This window comes from Heterocephalus glaber, unplaced genomic scaffold (assembly GCF_053883595.1).
Source record: "Heterocephalus glaber isolate CG9 unplaced genomic scaffold, H.glaber_assembly_v1.0 deba00001673, whole genome shotgun sequence".
Taxonomy (NCBI): Eukaryota; Metazoa; Chordata; class Mammalia; order Rodentia; family Bathyergidae; genus Heterocephalus; species Heterocephalus glaber.
The window spans coordinates 949816-969852 of record NW_028258410.1 but is presented as its reverse complement, the minus strand read 5'-3'; the positions used below and the strand labels follow the sequence as shown (position 1 = coordinate 969852).

Genomic DNA, 20037 nt, shown 5'->3' with positions numbered 1-20037 from the left:
TTCAAATATTAAAGTAACACACATGAGCTAAGAGAATTCAATATTGTTCCAAGGCACTTACTGAATCTCCATGACTAGATGAAAACAAGAACAATTAGGATGAACAATTAGACGGTATATAATATAAAAATAACTTTTTGCTTACAATTTACAAAATGTATTATTATTACAATCTTTGATCTCTGATAACCTGCAATGCTGGCTGGATGAATCCAGCAATTTTAAAATTCAGAAGCTGTTTTCTAAAACTTCAGGGCAAATAATTTACGAATAAGGTACACAAAAATTTAGATCATGCAGAAATTTGTTACATCTTCTGTTAATATTATTTTATGACTGCAACTTTATCAAATTATATACCTACTTGCCCTGTACATATACAAAATAATGCATACCTGATAAAACAGCAAAAGAGTAGTCCTTAAAATCAATTTAATCATAAAAGTATTGCTGTATTAACAGGTCTACAAACAGCATGTAACACAGTTAAGAGATATTAAGGCAATAATATTTGAAATTACAAAATAAACCATAAGTAATTCTTTTTCCTAGGTGTAGTATAAGGCAGGTAGATGGTCCCAGGAAAAAAAAAGATTATGGTAACAATCTACACTGCTGTTAGTCCCACATAAAGATGGAATACTATAAATCTCACATTCACTGGCACTTGAATTTTCCAGTATGACTGATGTAACTCCCTGAATCATGTCCATTCTGAAGGTGGGTCTCTTGGTCCTTTGGGTTTTCCACAGAGATTACCAAAAGCAGTATCTGTAGCTTCTGCTGGACCTTCTGTCATCTGATCTTTCTTGTCATTTACAGTAAGTGGAGATTCTGTACAAGTCTCTGGGAGACCTGCTGTTGGATGATCACATTTTTCACTTCCAGAGGTTACCAAGCCTTCGGACTGTCTTTGTTCAGACCATTTCTGACTATGAAGGTCACTCCATTCAGATCCTATAGGTATTATGTTCACCTGCCAGTACAAAAGATTCAGGAGTTCATTCAGGGAGGGGAGGAGGTGAGTCTTCACTAACATCAACATCTTTGTCAGCACCGGGACCCAGCACTCCTGCTGCATTGTGTCTAGCAATGGACATGGGCACCACTTTCCTGGCAGAAATGCTCTCAGTGCTGGTGGCAGCAGAGACTGTGGCACTTGCTGTTGAAATGCTAGATTTGTTCTTGGTCCCAGCACCATCAGAGTTCCTGTCATCTGAATCCGAGTCATCCAAATTAAGAGGATTCGTGAAACTCAGGGGGACCCAGAACAGTGGTGAACCATTGGGCCACTCCTCATGGTCCTAGGCTTCTCCTGGCATGGGGGTGGGGGAGGCTTGAGCTCAGAGGTTTCAGGGCTGGACAGTGGCTATCTGGGGATCTGTCTTCAGAGGCTGCAGGGGCAGGGGTGGCATTTTCGGGTCCGTGGAACAACCATGCCGCATGTCCCTTCCTGTCGAGGGGCAGGCTGTCTGGCCTTGGGGGTGTGTCTGCGCTCAGCCTGGGCTCCTCAGGGAGAGACACAGGGGCCCGCGCTGAGCTGTGGGGTGCTGCAGTCCACACAGGAGTTCGGGGAGATGTCATCGACTTTCACATCCCCTGCACTTAACTCAGGGGACTTAGATATTTCATCAGCTGTACAGGATGAAGCAGATTTTATCTTAAATGCATGTCCCCTATTCAAGAGTGTGCTCTCATCAAAACTTTTTGGTCCCTCTTGGAGAGGGACCTTCTTAATCTCAAAACTTAAATTTCATTCCAGTTTTTTATCTATCTGTTCAATGGGTGATTCGTTTCTCCCTGGAAGGTCTGCTGATTTATTGTAGTTTCTGTTGAGGTCTGTCGAATGTTGCTCCTAGGAAACCATGTGCAACACTGGCTTGGGGTGGTATCTGTCATTATCCTGCCACACTGTGGTGACCCTTGGGAAGGAGGACAGGGGAGAAGGCATCAGGATGGGCGGCACCGGGTGGGGCTCTGGAGGCTGCAGGATTTCTTCCTTCGCATCTGCTTCCACAAGACAACTGCGAGTCTGTGGGGGCTTTGGAGGAGGAGAATCTTGCTTTTCGGTATCTATGGAGCTGACCATATTTTCAATGGTAATTTCATTCCCTTCATCAGTAATTTTCTGGGCTCCATGAATTTCATACAATTGAAGCTGTTTTTCAAACAGTTGTGCAATAGTTCTATGAACAAGCTCATATTGCTCCTTTGTTTGAACTGCAGAATGTCGCTGTGTTCTCATTTCTTGTATTAAATTAAATACATTAAATTCCTCTGGTATTTTTCCCGCTTTTAGTAAGTTCCAGGTATAATCGATGGCACAGATGGCGCCTGTCCTTCCACAGCCTGCACTGCAGTGAATACAAATCGGCACATCTTCATGCTCTTGGTATTTCCTCATTAAGCTTATCATATCCAGGATGGAATCAAATGATGATGGGACATCATGGTCTGGCCAGTTCACATAATGAAACTGATGCAGCCTATGAGATTCATTTTGAAATTCAAGTAACAGTGTCCTGATGAAGTAGTCTGTTCTTGCTTGTTCATCTTTACAAGAAATGTTAAACAGTGCAAACGTTATAGGGTCTTCCCCATACAAAGGCCAATAGCGTTCACATTTTTTCCTGCCCATCTCAAATTCCCGGCAAGCCATCACAATAATTACAACGTTGTACTCCCGTATCAGTATCATCCTCCAAAAATCTATTACTGTATTTGCTAAAGGTCCTTGGGTTGCCACGTGTGCTTTTGGCCCATAGACACCCTTAATAAAATTTGCATTGATATAATCTGAATCTTGAGAAGGAGTCTTTAAAGTCAACTTAACTCTGCTGTGATCAAATGGCAGTAATTCCTTATATCTGTTCTTTTTAACATTTTCTTCTTTTTCTCCAGTGGCTGTGGGATATATCTTTTCTGTCCTATAGTTGGTAGACAATCTTCTTAATCACTGTATCCCTAGTACTTGAGAGGCTGAGGCACAAGTTTGAGGCCTGCCTGGGCTACAAAGTCAGTTCAAGGACAGCTGGAGCTATAATGAGGCCCATGAAGTCCTTCCCATTGTGGTCCGGACTCTTCATGGCCTGGACCCTCTGGATGAATCTCCTCAGGATCTCCACTTGCTCCATCCTCCCAGGTCTCCCTGGCAGCCCTCCCGCCCACCACAGACCCTGCTCCGGCTTCCCCAGCTCTAGGCCTGGCCCGACCCCGCCGGCCCGGCCACTCCCTGTGCCTCCTTCCCAACAAGACAACTGCCAGGAGCGGCCGCCGCCCTCCTCAGCCCGGGGCGCGCCGCTGTGGCTAGCGCCAGCCCCATCCCCAGCCAGCTCCATCCTCCTCCCCACCTCTGCCGCCCTCTCCGGCGCGCCCGCGCCACTGCCACCTTGGGAACAGGGCTCCCTGCTCGCCCTGCCCCCTTCCTGGTGCTTCCTTCCCCCACCTCCCGCCAGCAGCGTAGGCCGCCTCTCCCCAGGGATGCTGGTATATCTTTCTTTATCCGTCTAACAAGACAAACATACATCTTTTCATATTAAAAGTTTATCTCATATTTATAGCCTTGTTAGTATTTTCTCTCCATCTCCCTTGCTATAAACCTTCTATAACAAATTTGACTTCAGCTGTTAAATTTTTAAAGTGACCCTTTTTTTGTTGTTCTCAGATCATTACATTTTAAGATTTGACAGGCTCCCAATAGAACAGTAGTAACCTTAAGTTATATTCATCAAGGAAGTACAGAAAAGAATAAGTTAACCTTACAATTACAAATCAAGAATTTTCAATGCATAAGAAATGTTTAAAGCACACCAATTAAAGGTGAACTCAAATTGAAACAAAGATAGTTGTCAATTTGCTAAAATTTGTAATTTGATTTCTTTTATAAAATCTCTTTATGTCAGGTAAAGCACAGTTGCAGTTTCTCTGGCTTTGTTTTCAATTCCAGGCCTTTGCAGACAGCATCAGGCTGGTAATATAGTGCTGGCCTTGGGGCTCTTAAATCAAGATGGGTTTTCTACTCATTCTTTTGCTTTATGCCCTTTAGAGCTTTCCTAGGTGCTTTCAACCCATTATTTATTTTCTCATTTCAGTTCTTTCCAAGGTGAGTGCAAGTTTTGATTTTTTTCTGAGTGTGACCACAGCACTTCCCAGTGCACTAAAGGCAAGCAGTAGTCCTCATGCTTTTGCCCCCAAATCCTCTGCTCCTGTGATCTAAGCAACTCAAGGTAAGAAAGAAGAAAGTGGCAAAAATTACACTGGAAATGACAGGAATTGTGTTAAATATATACATAGGCTTTTATTAATAATGACCAATTTAGAAAAACATGCACAAAACAGGCAACAATGGATACAGTCTTTCTCTTTAATATATAATCTTCATTTTCCAAATTGTCTTCAACATTAAGAAATATTAATTTCCTATAATTTGTCTATTTCAATATATTACCTAATCCTTCAATGGAAACTGCTACTCAGTTTTTTTAGCAGTACGTTAGCTTATAAATTAAATTGAATAAAAGAGATTTGTAAAATATAAAGGTACACTATTCAGAAATATGTAGCATTTATTATGTGAACATATTATAAGAATGGAAGCCTTCTGGTTATAATGGCTAGCACTTATTTTATTGTCCTAAAGTTTCATGTCTATCTTCTGATGACAGGGCCATGGAATTATTATATATCATGCAGGTGGGCATACTGAAACTTACTGTTTCAGTGAATTAGTGTTTGTCAAATGATACAGAAGCACCAGATCTAGAATCTAAATGTAGTAATCTTGGCTTAAAATCAATTGCCCCAAACATTGCAGCTGATAGTCAATATGAACAGAATGACATATGAAAAATGAAGAACTTTTTCATTATGAAAGTCTCTAGACTTGGGGTATGCAGAAATATTACAATGATATAATTTTTAGTAGTACAAAATTTTCTCTTTTTGCGCAAAAATTTTACTTCACAGTACGGATTTTTTTACATCTTAGATTTAACATGTAATTTATAACTCCAAATAATAATATGAATTATTAAGTATCCATGTCTAAAACTGTGCAAATTCATGTTTGTTAAGTAAAGAGCAGCTGAAAAGGGGACAATAACAAGATTGAATTTTATTTTTAGAATGACACTGAAGAATTTCTTAGAAGAAAAAAAGACAAGGGGAAAACTGTAAATGCCTAGAATCTGCGGTATTTTAATTATCTACTCTTCTGCATGATTCTGAAAACAGCCTTTTTCACTTCTTTGTTTCTGAGACTGTAAATGAGAAGATTCAGCACAGGGATCACAATCATGTAAAACACAGAAACCACCTTATCCTTTCCTAAGGAGTAGGAAGTCTTTGGTTTTAGATCTGTAAAGATTATAGTGCTGCAAAATATGGTGACTCCCACAAGATGGGAAGCACAGGTAGAGAAGGCTTTTTGCTTTCCAGCAGTGGAATTAATTTTCAGGATAGTGGAGAGTATGGACACATAGGATGCAGATATGGTAATAAGGGACAGCACTAAATTAGATCCAGAACAAATTAATATAATAATTTCAACATCATAAGTGTCAATGCAGGACAGGGCTAGAATTGGGGAAGAGTCACAGAAAAAGTACTGGATGACATTAGAGTTGCAGAAGGGCAGTCAGTTTATGCAAAGCACATTCACAGTGGAATCCACAAAGCCAATAACATAGGAGCTAGCAAGCAGGGCACAGCACAGTCTTGTGGACATAATGATTGGATAGTGCAGAGACCAGCAGATAGCTACAGAGCGATCATAGGCCATCCAGGAGAAAAGGAAATATTTGGCAGCAACAAAAACTATAAAAAAGTACATCTGGGTGAAGCAGCCCAGGAAGGAGATGCTCTTGTTTGAAGTCAGTAAGTTGTATAAGGTTTTAGGAGTGATGACACTTGAGTAGCTGAGGTATAGAAATGACAGGTGAGTGAGAAAAAAGTACATGGGGGTGTGAAGTTGAGGATTCAGGTGAATGATCAGTATCATCCTCATGTTCCCAAGCACAGTGATCAGGTAAATCAGGACAAAGAGCATGGAGAGGACCAGCTGTGTCTCTGCAGAGTCTATCAGCCCCATGAGGATGAAGCCAGGCACACTAGTGGAGTTCCATCTACCCATGTTGTTTTGGTGCACTGATCTGTTGAATAATAAATCTTAAAAATTACCTTATCTCCAAAAATATTTTTGTTTAAGTGAATAGCTCAGTAGTTTTCATTGTGTTCCTAGAAACTGATGAAAATCCTTGTGAAAAAGTGAAAAAATACAATCACAATGTACAGAAATGGGCATAAAATGATAATTGCTTCTAGTATATTAAAAGGTTACATCCTTTTTCTATCATGAAACTGATACTACTTCTCACTCATTCTTTTATTAACACATTCAATTCTCAGGTAAATCGTAAGGACTCTTAGCCACATACTTTACTTCCAAAAAAGGGGACAGAAGTTACTTATGTAAAAAAGAGCAGTTACATGTTGCCAATCATTCTACCTAGATATTTTGACTTCAGAGAATGGACTTACAATACTGTGTTCCTGGTCAGAACTTGTTTTACCAATCCTGAATGAGGATATATAGTTGAACATGCTAAAAAAAAATTTTTTGTATTATTCACTGTCCTTTTTTTGGAAATGACTCATTATACTAATTAAAGTAATTTTTGTCTGGGTAATTAGGTGTTTTACATGAATATTAAATTCCTGAAGATACAGTAACAGAGAAAACAGTAATCTTTATAACTTTTGGATATTTAATAATAGGCTTTTCTAGCTTCTTCAGGCTGAGAGCAGGAATACTCTTCCTCACCTCCACTCTTATGACTGCACACAGAACCTATGCTCAGTCTGAATAACACCGTGACTGCCTGAAAAGAAAATTCAAATACCACACCAGGAAGTCATGGTCTGCTTTAACTTGAAATGAAAAACAGGGAGCTTGGAGACACCTGGACATAAAAGCCCTGGCAGAAATTAACACAGGGAGACAGAGATTTGTGGGGAGGAGAGGCTCATGTCTCTCCTGTAGAGTAATTAAACCCTTTGCTTTCCACCAAAATGACTTTTCTCCTCCTTCTATGAGGGAACCAAAGTGAGTATGGACCTTCAGCTCTGGACAAAGTATTTTTTTATTTGTGCATTCAAAATCAATTTTCCTCAAAAAATTGTATTTTCAGAATATGTACATTGTTTGTATAATTTGATTTCACCAATTCTATATTCCTTTTTCTGCACATCTTAACGTTGCTGATCAGGTGGCCCAAAGGATATTTGTGTACAAGATTTTTGATAAATTCCCCTTTATTTTATCTAGTATAATCCCCTCCTATTCTCAAAACGATACTTACTGTGCACCAAAGTTGTGGAACAAACTCTTTTCCAATGTTGTCTGTTTAGACATTTGTCAAGAACAAAATATTCTCAGAAATAAAATAGGGAACCATATAGTGAACTGAACATTGTTGTAATCACTGTTTTCCTAGGGGTAATTTATCTTCATGTTTTCCTGAATTCATTTTATTTCCTGAGGAAAACTGTATTGCCCTAGAAATTTTGTTCAAGTCTTGTTCAAATGGAAAGGTCACCCTGAAGTTTCCTCAGAAAAGAGTCAGAGGGAGACCTGTGAATAGAAAAAGACCAATGTGTGCCTCTCTTCCCAGTCAGCCTCATATACTGCACTTTCAGAACTCTGCAGCATTTGGTCACCCTTAGGGAGCAATTTCCCTGAAAGATTTCTTGGCCTTATTCCAAGGAGAAAAGTTCAAGTATTTAATGACCACTGTTTTTTGCCTTTTCCCTTAGAAGTCCCACATTTACAGCATGAACATTTCATCTTCCCATGTGATGCTCCAAGTTTCTGCTGCACATTATTCATTTACTTTTTAAATTGAAACATAGTTACATAAACTTGCCAAGAATAATGTTTACATTTGACTGATTAATCAGGATTTTTTTGACTAGAAAGTTAGAGAAGAAATTTTCTGAGTCATAATATCTTTACAATTGGCATTATGAAAGATCAAACTATCAAATTTTTCACCTGGAAATTTTTTTATACTTAAATGACTGACTTGGCAACAGATGTAATATATATTCATTAGGAAAAAATATAAAGAATTAAAATTCTAAGAAAAAATATAGGAATTCTAGACTAGTTACAATTTGTTTATGTAATAGTAATATTCTTCTGTCTTTTCCCTTTTTTATGAAAAAACTTGTTGGACATGTACTTTTGAGCTTGCATAATTATTATAATACACAATGCATTGAATATTTTATCCTAATTTTGTGTCTCAATATATTCTGCCAGGACCAGTTATGTTAGCCTATTACTAAGGAACTGCCCATGTCTCATGCATTGGGCAGGACTCCAGTCTTCACTAACAGGCCTGAGAAGATAAACAGACATCCTCAGGCCCCATAGGAATGGGGTAGGACATACATTCTGGTTTGTCTCTCTCTATGTCTGGCTTGTTCTACAGGATACATTCATGCAATATATTTTATCATGTTAGTGTGCTTGATTTTTTAATGTAAAAAAGAAAAATAAGCAGAAAGAAATAACTAGGCTGGATACTATCATATATTTGGCAATGATTAGTAGGAAAATACCTGCTTTGTTATATATAGTAATGTGCGATGTTGTCTTGAGAAGAATAAGAAGAAATTAAAACATAATAGTAAAGCTGAAATATTTCATTGTGTTTCTTGAAGGTTAAGGTTAGTGTCTTGCTGCAGAACATTTCTGTGAGGTTGAATTCTTACCACTGCTTTATGAAGACAGAATAATCATCAGTAATGTCATTATCTGAAGAAAAAAATCATGTGGCAATATATAATTTATAATTTGTTTGAGAAACTTTCCAACTTTTTGCTAATCTAGGATCAGAAAGGAGGAGGGAGGAAGTCAGTGGGATGGGCTGGGGGGGAAAGGCCTTAATGAGAACATTTATATAATGATAAATATTTATGTGCACCAATTAAAAATACTTTGAAATGAATTGTGAGGGTGCTGGCATTAGCCTTGCCATTTTCTAGCCTATTCGTGTATAAAACTTTATGGAATAAATTTCCATACTCACCATATTTAAATTGTCTTTGTGTTAACATCATCCCAGTTAGCCACAAATCCTAAGACAATGGGGAAATTTTCCTACCTTTCAATGGTAATATTGTGCTTTTCTATGCAGCTTATTAGCTACTGGACAATTTCATGAATTCCTATACTTTCTGTGGTTATATTTCCATGAAATTTTTGTATTATTTCATTGTATCCCAGATAAGCAAAGCATATACTTAAGTTTTGAATATTTGACTTAATTCCACATAGCTTTATAGAGTGATGTCATAATTAAAAGATAAATTGCCCAGCAACAGATTTCCTGCTTTTAATATTACTTCATATAAAGAAATGTAGGAATTTTCTGATATTTTCACCTGAGTATTGAAGATCATAACCTCAATGACAGAAATAAGACAGAATAATAATGTGTTCAAAATAATTTGCAGAAGTAATTTCTCCTGGATTTGATGTCATTGCATTAATTGGGACATGGTAGGGTTTACACTTTTTGGCATGAGTTAATGAAACACAGTCTCAAAAATATAAGGAAAAGGAAGAAAGGAAGGAAGGAGACAGGGTTGGAGGGAGGAAGGAGGAGAGCAAGTAACAGAGACAACAGGGAGATAGAGAGGAAGGAAGGATGGAGAGAACATGAAAGAAGGTGTAAAAGAAGGCATGAACAAACAAGAAATGTAGCAGCATAAGTATAGATTGGAAAGGATCAGTTAGAAAATGGCTGAGTTGAGGAACCATTACATTTTCTTTTTTTTTTTTCTTATATTCTTTATTGGTACATTTTAGGTATACAATACATTTACATTTATCATTGGACACTTGTACCTGTACATGATGTATCTTGGTTCTTGTTTTTTCCCCATTCCCTGTCCTCCCTTCACTCCCTCCATACTTCCCTATTTACAAAGACCTTCTTTTCCTTTTTTCTTTTCTCATAATTTTTTCCTTTCTCTTCTTTACTTTTGCATTACCCTCCCACTTCCCATACCCCTTTGGACCTTTTCTTCCTATTTCAAATTATCAATTATTCATTTTAATCCTTACTTACACTATCAGTTTCTCACACTATAGAAACTATTCAGTATTTGCCCACATGTCCTATTTATTTGACTTAAGAGTATGGCCTTAATATGCATCTATTAAGCTAAAATGTCTAGTTTCTCATTCTTTATGGCTGAGTAGTACTCCATATTATATATTTTTAAAAAGCTACATCTTTTTTATCCAGTTTCCAGTTGATGGGCACTTAGGCTGTTTCCAAGCTTTAACTATTACAAACTGTGCCACTATAAACATAAGTGCACATATATCACTGTGGTATGACTCTTTTAATTCTTTTGGGTAGATACCCAGCAGGGGAATAGCTGGATCAAATGGGACTTTCAGCCCTAGTACTTTGAGGTCTCTCCATACTGATTTCCACAGTGGTTGCACCAGTCTACACTCCCACCAGCAGTGGAGAAGGGTTCCTTTCTCCCCACAACCCTGCCAGCATTTGTTATTGGTTGATTTCTTGATAGCAGCCATTCTTTCTGGGATGAGGTGGAATGTCAGTGTTGTTTTCATCTGCATCTCTCAAATGACCAGTGATGTTTAACATTTTTTAGTATGTTTATTTGCTGCTTTTACTTCTTTGTCTGAGAAATGTCTGTTCATTTCAGATGCCCATTTTTTAATTGGCTCTTTAAATTTGGGGGGGTCTGATTTTTTTAAGTTCTTTATATATTCTAGACAGTAGTCCTTTGTCTGAGCAACAGCTACTAAAATGTTTTTTCCCACATTGCATGTTATCTCTTAGCAAAAACAAAAAAACAAAACGAAACAAAAAAAACAGAAAACATTCATTAGTTGGTAGTGGACTGGTAAATGTGGTGTTATACATAGCAAAGATTCTGAAGTAATAGCAATGGATAAGAGAGGTTTCATTTGCACATAAGTTGTAAAAACCTACATTTAAACTGAACAGGGAAATGTTTTCTGACCAGAAAAATCTTGTGCTGTAGGTAATCAGGTAGCAAATGAAATGCTCCTCCTAGCTCTGACAACCTCACACACCTAAAATATGTCTGTGTCTCACTCAGACTTGCCCAGACATTTTTCCTCCATTGTTCTGTTCTCAGTAGAGTTTCTGTTACCCCTGCTTCTCAACATATTGTAAATAAGGTGAATCCTAATATACCTTTCTATCCAATTATATAAGCTGAATGTATCTACCTCAACCAATGAACTAATATTGAGTATCTTTCTGTATCTTCACCCCTCTTTTCCCAATTCTATGTAACTCCTGTTCTCCACCCAGATGGGACTGATCTCTTGTTAGAGAAGTCCCAATCAGTTGGCTAGTGAAATAAACCAGCCTCCAATTTTGAGGATGTGTGCTCAATTCTTCTTGGTCTGACTGTTATACCTCTGGTCTGACTCTGTTATACCTCCTATATATCTTGGTTTGTTGGCTGGGAAGATTGACTGTGCTGATAAGTTTAAAATTGTGGTGGAAGCCTTCTCAGGAGTATCAAAGATTTGACCTGGCACCTGATGGGAAGGCACTGGCTCAGAGATTTCTGTGAGTCCCCAAGGTGGATGGGGGATGGACTGCTCTCTCTACTACTTGGAGTTTCCCCAGAACCAGAAGGAAAGTGGAAGCGGGTCTAATTTAATCCCAGATAGTCTTTAGATAAGGTAAATCCTCTGGGGGTACCCCAGTTGTTTGTTATTGGTTTGATTCTGACCCATTTGGGCAGAAGGAGGTCCCGGACAACCCTCTGGGAGTATAAGGTCTTCCTTTGTTTTGGAATGAGAACAAGATTTTCACTTGTCTTTTTTATAAACTTCAGTCTTGCCTCCTGGGTTGTTTTGTTTGTTAATTCAAACTAGTTTAATTATTTCCAGCCTCTGGCTGGCAGCCTGCAAAGACAAAGTCCCTGGGGAAAGAGGGTTGGCACGTTTAGCTTCTAAATACGTATCCTCTAAATTTCAGTCTTGACTCCTGGGTTGTTTTGTTTGTTACTTCAACTTAATTTAATTATTTCCAGCTTCTGCCTGCATCCCTGGGAAGATTAAGTCCCTGGGAAGATTAAGTCCCTGGGGAAGGAGGATTGAAATGTTTAACCTCTGAAAGCTTGTCCTGTGAAAGTGTGAGTGAATGTATTTGTATGGAAAGACAAATCTGAGATTCTGTAGACTCATCTACAAAGAGACATCTTAAAATACTCATCTATGAAGAGAGACCTTAAGTGACATTCCTCCTTAGTCTGGATGGTCCTAAAGTTGCTACAAGGCACACAGCCAGATTAATGCCTGAATGAATTTTCCTCTGGAAGTTCTTGCACCTTTTGTCCATCTCAATACCATTCAAGAGAACACCACACACACCTAGGGAGCTAGCTAGAATGGGTGCAAGGCAATCTCAGGCTACAGTGTTCATATCTAGCTCCAAAGACTGTCACCTAGTCTTTTTCTGTGCCTGAACCTGGCCTGAGTGGAGCCCCCTAGAGATAGTTACAATGACCTCTAACAGTCTGTGCCTTTAGAGGGAACACTCAAATGTGGCTGCCAAACTATTGTGACTATTGAAGCAACAATAAAATCAAATGCCTGTATAGTTGGGCAATCCAGTCAAGTAAGCTGTCAGCTCAGGGCCCATCTTAAAAACATTTTTTCATTCACAGGTATAAAAGGTTTTTATTCCTTTTGATTCTTATTACAAGAGATCTCCCTTCATTCAACTACAAAGTTCTCACTAGTCTTATTTATAGTTACAAGCCTACAAATAATAAAAGTGTTATGATAATTCAACTTGGCTGAATACATCTGAGTGCACTCTGGTTTATAAACAAGTTGTTTTATGTACATGTCTGTCTGTTCGATTTTTTTTTTTTTTTTTTTTTGGTACTGGGGATCAAACTTGGGTCCTTATGCTTGCGAGGCAAGCAGCGGAACCACTGAGCTAAATCCCCAGCCCATGTCTGTTCAATTTTTTACAACATGTACAACTATTTTGTTTGAGCACAACAACTTTTTCTTTTGGTATTTTGGATTTTTTAAAGATGTTTGCCTGTAACTGAAGTGGGCTTATAGATAAAAGTAAAAATATGCTTCCTGCAGGTTGCCTGATGATCCATTTAATTTCAAATGGTTTTGAAAATACAGTACATATTGTTGTCTATATATAATAACTCAGGAATCTTTCATTGGTCAAAAATAATGTGTTGTTGTGATCTGGATCTCATAGGTCATCCAATAATTTCTTGAGATAAATAAAGACTTTTAGGGTAAGAAAACCTACTAGACAGGGCTCCCCTTGGACAATAAAGGAACCCCTGCCTGACAAAAAATTTATTGTAGCCTTTATTCCCAAAGGTGACCCTAATAATCTCCATACAATTGTGGGAAATACATTGCTAAACATATTATTATTGTTATATGCATACATTGGTCATGGTCAAATGGCAAAGTTTTCTGTGGGAAAACAATAAAGTTTTATTTTAAATGTTCTTATATAAAACACAGTTAAGGAACAAAGGGTTTCAGGTGACTGATACTCATTGTTATTTCATGGTCTACTAAATATTCATGCCTTTTGTTTTGTACATGTCTTCTAAGATTTTGTTTATGGTTTTCAGTTTTTGACTCAGGCATCTGCTTTCTCTTGTGCTTCAGCTACTTGGGGTAAGATGTTCATATCAAAAAACCATGAGATAACAATCAAATAATAGTATTTCTTAAGAACTTATGCAATGGATATGTGTCACCACACTTAGGGGTGATCTGATGCCAATCAGTCCAAACAATGTCACACACTAAAATTAAGGGCCAGACATTATAAACTTCTAAGGTATATTTATAGTCTGATATGTATGTTCTCTTTAGATGGCATCCTATTAAAGGATAACAAACAAGGGTTTTTTATGTGATATTTTACATCGTGTAATCAAATATAAGTCTTGAATATTTGAGTGTGTTACAAAGATAATGTCATCAATGCTAAAATACTATGCGTGGCTCTTGACATTAAATTTTTATACATAATGTATAACTGTTGTCTGTTAGCATTCTATAGGGATTCAACTACTAAAACCTCCATAGTTGGTAAAAATCACAGTGCTCTAACTATACTTTATATTTCAAAAGTGATTAATGACCAAACAATATTATAATACTGACCTACTCTTCTGAGGGGTCAACAACTAAAGTTTGGAGACCAAAACTAAAAAGGTAACTGGGCTAGAAGGACAGCCAATATTTTTGCCCTGGCCCCTCAAGATCAACAATAACCCAGGACACAGGCTAACCTTTCCTACACTATCCTACATTTTGGTCAGTCACTCAACCTCCTGAACAGGGAGATTTCTGGGCACCAAAGGAGAAAAGTACCATGTGCCAAAGGAGAGTCACAATGAGGGAAAAGTCTCCCATACTTTCACTGAAAGCACCATAGTCAAGCACGCCCTTGGTACATCCTGACAGCTGACACTGACAGGAGCTGAGAGGGTCTATTCATGGTTTCAAAATAATGCCTGAGGGGACTTAACTGACCTTGACAGATAGCAAGAAGTTGATCTTGATTGACACAGGTCTCACATTAACTTAGTCTTAAACACACAGTGGAAAAGAATAACCAAAAGAGGTATAAAATAATGCTATAGTAATAAAGCTAGATGTAAAAAGGGGCTCCAATTGCTGACCCCTTCTGGCTGTTTCCAGCTACACAGGCAGCTGACCATGGTTATGGATCATTGGGAAAAACTATGTTAAAATCTGTAAAAGCTTAACTCGAGTTTTAAATTTCTTAGCTAAATTTGTCCTTCAAATTGTCTCTATCTTACAGCTAACACTGGAGACTTATGACAAAATATCAGACAAATAGATAACCTCCATCAATTAAAGAGTCTAAGAGCTAACATATTATAATCACTATTACATTTTCTAAGTGTGATGCATTCCCAACCTGCCCTTCTGTTTTAGTGGTCATGCTTAGATTATCCATTTACTAATTTCTTTAAAATTTTGTTTATTCTTGCTTAGAGGCTGTCAAACTCCAAATGGTCATGCAAATGGAAACAAAGACAAATGTGCTAGGCTACTTTTATAGGGATCCACCAGATTCACCTGGTAATAAGTTCATAACTGCTAATCTACAATAGGACTTCTATGTTAGATTCTAAACTCCCCTGGACCTTCTCCTTATCCTCTTCATGGAAGGCTCTTACTTTGTTCTTCCTGTCTTACAGCTACCCAAGATGACAATCCCTGGCACCTATTGAGGGCCTTTAGATAGACCCTCTGTAGAATATTTCTGACTGCCTATCACACCTTCTACCCCCTTCAGCTGGAAACAGCCAGAATGGATTTCACCCCTTTCCCCCTCAAGGAAGTTAGGGGTACATCTTCAGAGGGGGAAATCTTTTAGATAGGTAAGTTAATTATATTATCTTGTAGGCAGTAAGATAGGGCCAACCTCAAGGAGCCAGCCCTCAAGGAGCCAACACAGTGGAGAGCCAACATGGAAAGCAATTAAGGCATATTCACTGGTTAGCATTATAAAGAAGCAAAAGAGGTACTATTTACACTACAAAAAGATAGCAGTGTTTGATATTCTAAATGGGAAATTCCTTGTATGTGATTTTTTTCCCATTCAGTATTATCTGGGTGGCTGTACTTGTCATTTTATTGATTGGTCATAGTTTTGTCACATCTGATGCCCACCTTGTAAATTTCCATGTGGTCTTATACTTTTGTCCCACTTTGTCTCCACCTCACTACAAGGCTTTGGTGTATGAAACATCTTTGAAAAGTGGAGTGGGTGGTCAAACCACTTTCTGGTCCCCCTTTTGTCTCTCTTAGATAGAAGCTTTATTTCTCTCAATAAACTTTCCTACTCTTAACCCCCATTGTTCCAAGAATTCATTCTTCATTTTTAGAACACACAAACTCATGTTTTCAGATATCTAATAGGTTTATGAATTTACATCTCTTGTCCCTATGTCATTTTGGAGCCCCCACTGAGATTACTGGATGGAGGTAAGATTGCTTTCATAGGTTCTAACTTTGGTCTTTTGTTTCATAGATCATAAATTTTGTTTCACAGGCTCTGGATATTTGTTTCATAGATCTGAATTTTTGCTCCATACTTTCTGGCCATTGTTACAGGTTTTTGTTTCAACAATGTCTTAATTGTAAGCTTTATGTTTTAAATGTTTGCAAGTTTCTTGTTTCTTTTATGATGCATTATCCTTTCTTAAAATTACATTTTATTCCTTTTTTGTTTATGTTGCATTTTGTATATGTTGGATTTAATTACTTAAAAATGTTGCAAAATGGGTGTCATATAAAATCAACTCAGATAAAGACAGTTCAAGCTGTTATATGCCCCATATAAAATGCTAAAGAGTTGTTACTCTGCCAGCTAATAATTGCCTTTATGGCAGCTGCCACTCTCAAAGCAGAGGACAGGTTTCTCCAGTTGCCCTGTGATAAATACCCCTCACATTGAAGCTAATGGAGGGTGGAACCTTGACCAGATAGGTAATTGGGTTCTGTTCAGAGACAAATCTATAATTGCGTGGAACTAGTGGAAAGTGAGGTGATGACTGAGGGGTGATGGCCAGGGCTACTCTCTGGTAGATTCCCAAAGGTCCCTCAGAAGATACTAACTGTGGACCACCCATCCAGATAACCAGAACCATGTCCACAGCTGTTTAGGTTTCAGAGCTGTGTATTCATTAAGCTCAAAACAAGAAGACCCATCATGACAACTCCAGGGAGGCCCACACCAACAAGAGAAATCTCTTAAAGATCACCCTGAGGAGACAACACACTCAAAGCCCTGCTCCTGTCACTCTGGATGCTGACAGGCTGATGCACAGCTGAAGCCTGAGGACCTCAACCAATGAACCACTGCCAGGCTTTCCAGACTTGTTCTTTCCCTGACATCATTATTCTTGCCTACCTCATAGTGACTGCCTTTATTCTTGGCATAGGCTTAATAACTGTTACTTCAGAGGACTTTCCAAAGATATTTCTTCTTAGCCATAATCTTGGGCTTTTATGCTGGTATTTGCTATCCTATCTTGTTTAGATTGGCTCTGGAAAACCCTGACAAGTGGTAAAGTGTCCTCAGCGACTGGAAGACATGGATAGATGCTTTATTAAGACCTCTCTTTGGTATTCTCATGTTATTAGTAATTGGTCCATGCTTTATGAATTGGTTCATATGCTTTATTTCTCAACACCTTAACTCCATTAAGATCAAATAATAATACCAACTGATGGTAACTTCAAGGTCCAATGCTGACACTTACACATGTAAAAACATAAGCCACCAAACAAGTTGAAGATTCAAATGTAATCCAAAAAGGGGAGGGGATGAACATGGAAATGATTTCTGACCAAAAGAAGCCTGTGCTGCAACTAACCAGGTAGCAACATAAGGCTCTTCCTAATTCCTACCCCTCCCTCACCTAGAACATGTCCAGGTCTCACTCAGACTTGCCCAGACAAGTTTTCCTCCATTGTCCTTTGTTCTCAGTAGAGTTTCTCTGACCCCTGATTCCCACCATATATAAATAAAGTGAATCCTAGTGTACATTTCTACCCTATTGTCAAAGCTGAATGTATCTACCTTAACTAATGAACTAATGTTAAGGGTCTTGCCAGTGTATCCTCAAACTTCTTTTACCAAATCTATATAAACAATGTTCAGACAGGACTGATTGCTTTGTGGAAGAGTCCCTGATCAGTCAGAAAGGGAAATAAACCTGGCTACACCTTCCAGGTTATGTGCTCCATTCTTCTAGGCCTGAGTCTATTATACCATGTAGAACTACAACACTGTGAGTTATATTTGCTACAATACTTCTATTCATTCTATGACTACAGACCTGTATCCTTGCAAGAGAGTATGAGAAGAGAAGGAATGAAAAAGAGAAGGGAAGAGAATACAATTGGAAAGTGAGAAAAATTATAGGAAGTTTAATCCCAATTAATAAACTACCAAATATGTGCATCTGATAGAATAACAGAAAAACACATGAAACACTCCAGCTATGAGAGAAACTAACAAAACAAGGTAACAACAAAAATAGTAGCCTTAATTCTTATACAATTATGCAAACATACACAAGCACAAATAGACACACACACACAAACACAATCAATGATTCTGCCTCCTTGTGGGGGCATCAGGACTGGAGGCCAGTATTATCTTTAGAATTCCACTGTGGGACAGGGCTTAATAGAAGGAAGAACATGAAAATCACATTGTCTTTCCCTGTGTCTGCCTCTCAGCCTCTGTCCAGGTGGGAGAGGCCATTTCCAGCAGTTTGGAGTTGAGCTGTATCTTCCATGGTAGCCTCTGTCCTCTGCCAGTTTTTCCCTTGGGGAGCCAGGACCACAGCTGCCCTCATCTCCTCTGCTCTTGGGACCCAGGGTGAGGGGAAAACATGATGTCTGCATCATTTTTGCACAGCCTTAGACCATATCCCCATTGGTTCAATTCCTAGGCCTGCCTCCTGGATCCTTGGATGTCCAGTGTCCATTTGTTGCCCTGGGTACTCTGAAAGCCTCCAACAGATCAATAGCCCACTAGATCCTATTATGCTCATGTAATAACAATATAAATGCTTTCCTCACTATATAATGAAGAAAGTGATTTAGCTCTAATTTAATTAAAATTGAAGAATTTCTTTGACTTGAATGTTGTCTACAAAGTCATATATTGTCAGCAAAAACTGATACAAGAAAAACTGACTCAATATATTTCCTGCACCATAAAGTACACATAAATGAAATAAAGTACACATAAAACTATACCTTTTAAAAAAATAACTGGAGATGAGAAATAGCCTATGAATATGGGTAGAGTGGAGACTGGTGTTCTCAAACCTGGCATGGAGGTCACCTTCACACCAGTCAATGTCACAACTGAAGTAAAGTCTGTTGAAATGCACTATGAGGCTTTGAGTGAAGCTCTTCCTGTTGACACTGTGGGCTTCAACATCAAGAACATATCTGTCAAAGATGTTCATCCTGGCAATGTTGCTGGTGACAGCAAAAATGACCCACCAATGGAAGCAGCTGGTTTCACTGCTCATGTGTTTATCCTGTACTGGATTGCCATACAGCTCACATTTCTTGCAAATTTGCCAAGCTGAAAAAAAAAGATTGGTGGTCTGGTAAGAAGCTAGAAGATGGCCCCAAATTCTTGAAATATGTTGATGTTGCCATCATTGACATGGTTCCAGGCAAGTGTGTCAAGAGCTTCTCTGACTATCCACCTCTGGGTCACTTTACTCTTTGCAATATGAGACAGACAATTACTTTGGGTGTCATCAAAGGAGTGGACAAGAAGGCTTCTGGAACTGGCAAGGTCACTAAGCCTGCCCAGAAAGCTCAGGGGGCTAAATGAGTATCATCCCTAACACTTGCCACCAAAGTTTTAATCAGTGGAGGAAGACCAATCTCAGAACTGTTTCTCCCAATTGGTCATTTAAGTTTAATGGTAAAAGACTGTTTTACTGATAATAATGCATCATAAAACCTTCAGGAGGAAAGGAGAATGTGTTTTGTGGACCATTTGTTTTCTTTTTGTGTGTGACAGTTTTAAGTTATTAGTTTTTAAAATCACTTTTTAGTGGAAACAACTTGACCAAAAATCAGAATTTTGAGACCCATTAAAACAAAGTTTAATGAGAAAAAATAACCAGAGATGAAAAATAGCTTGTGAATATCTGAAATCACTAAGGTATTCATGTAATGAGAGAAGAGCCCAAACTATATATTGAACCAAAATATTTATTAAATTCTTAATGATGATAACAAAGAAAGAAAATCAGGAATAACTATAAATATAGATTTTAGAAAATATAAATATCAAAGGAAAAAATTAATGATTTTCACCAATATAATTATAAGTAAAGTCATAATTTTGTCATTGATTTGAAAATTTGAGT

At 38.1% G+C, this 20037-nt stretch overlaps 2 pseudogenes; one reads left to right on the top strand and one right to left on the bottom strand.

Annotated features, from left to right (window-relative positions):
* Positions 1-617: 617 nt before the first annotated feature.
* On the bottom strand, positions 618-2990 carry LOC101715487 (tyrosine-protein phosphatase non-receptor type 12 pseudogene; annotated as a pseudogene).
* A 15949-nt stretch (positions 2991-18939) lies between these two features.
* LOC101715132 (elongation factor 1-alpha 1 pseudogene) lies at positions 18940-19493 on the top strand (annotated as a pseudogene).
* The last annotated feature ends 544 nt before the right edge of the window (positions 19494-20037 follow it).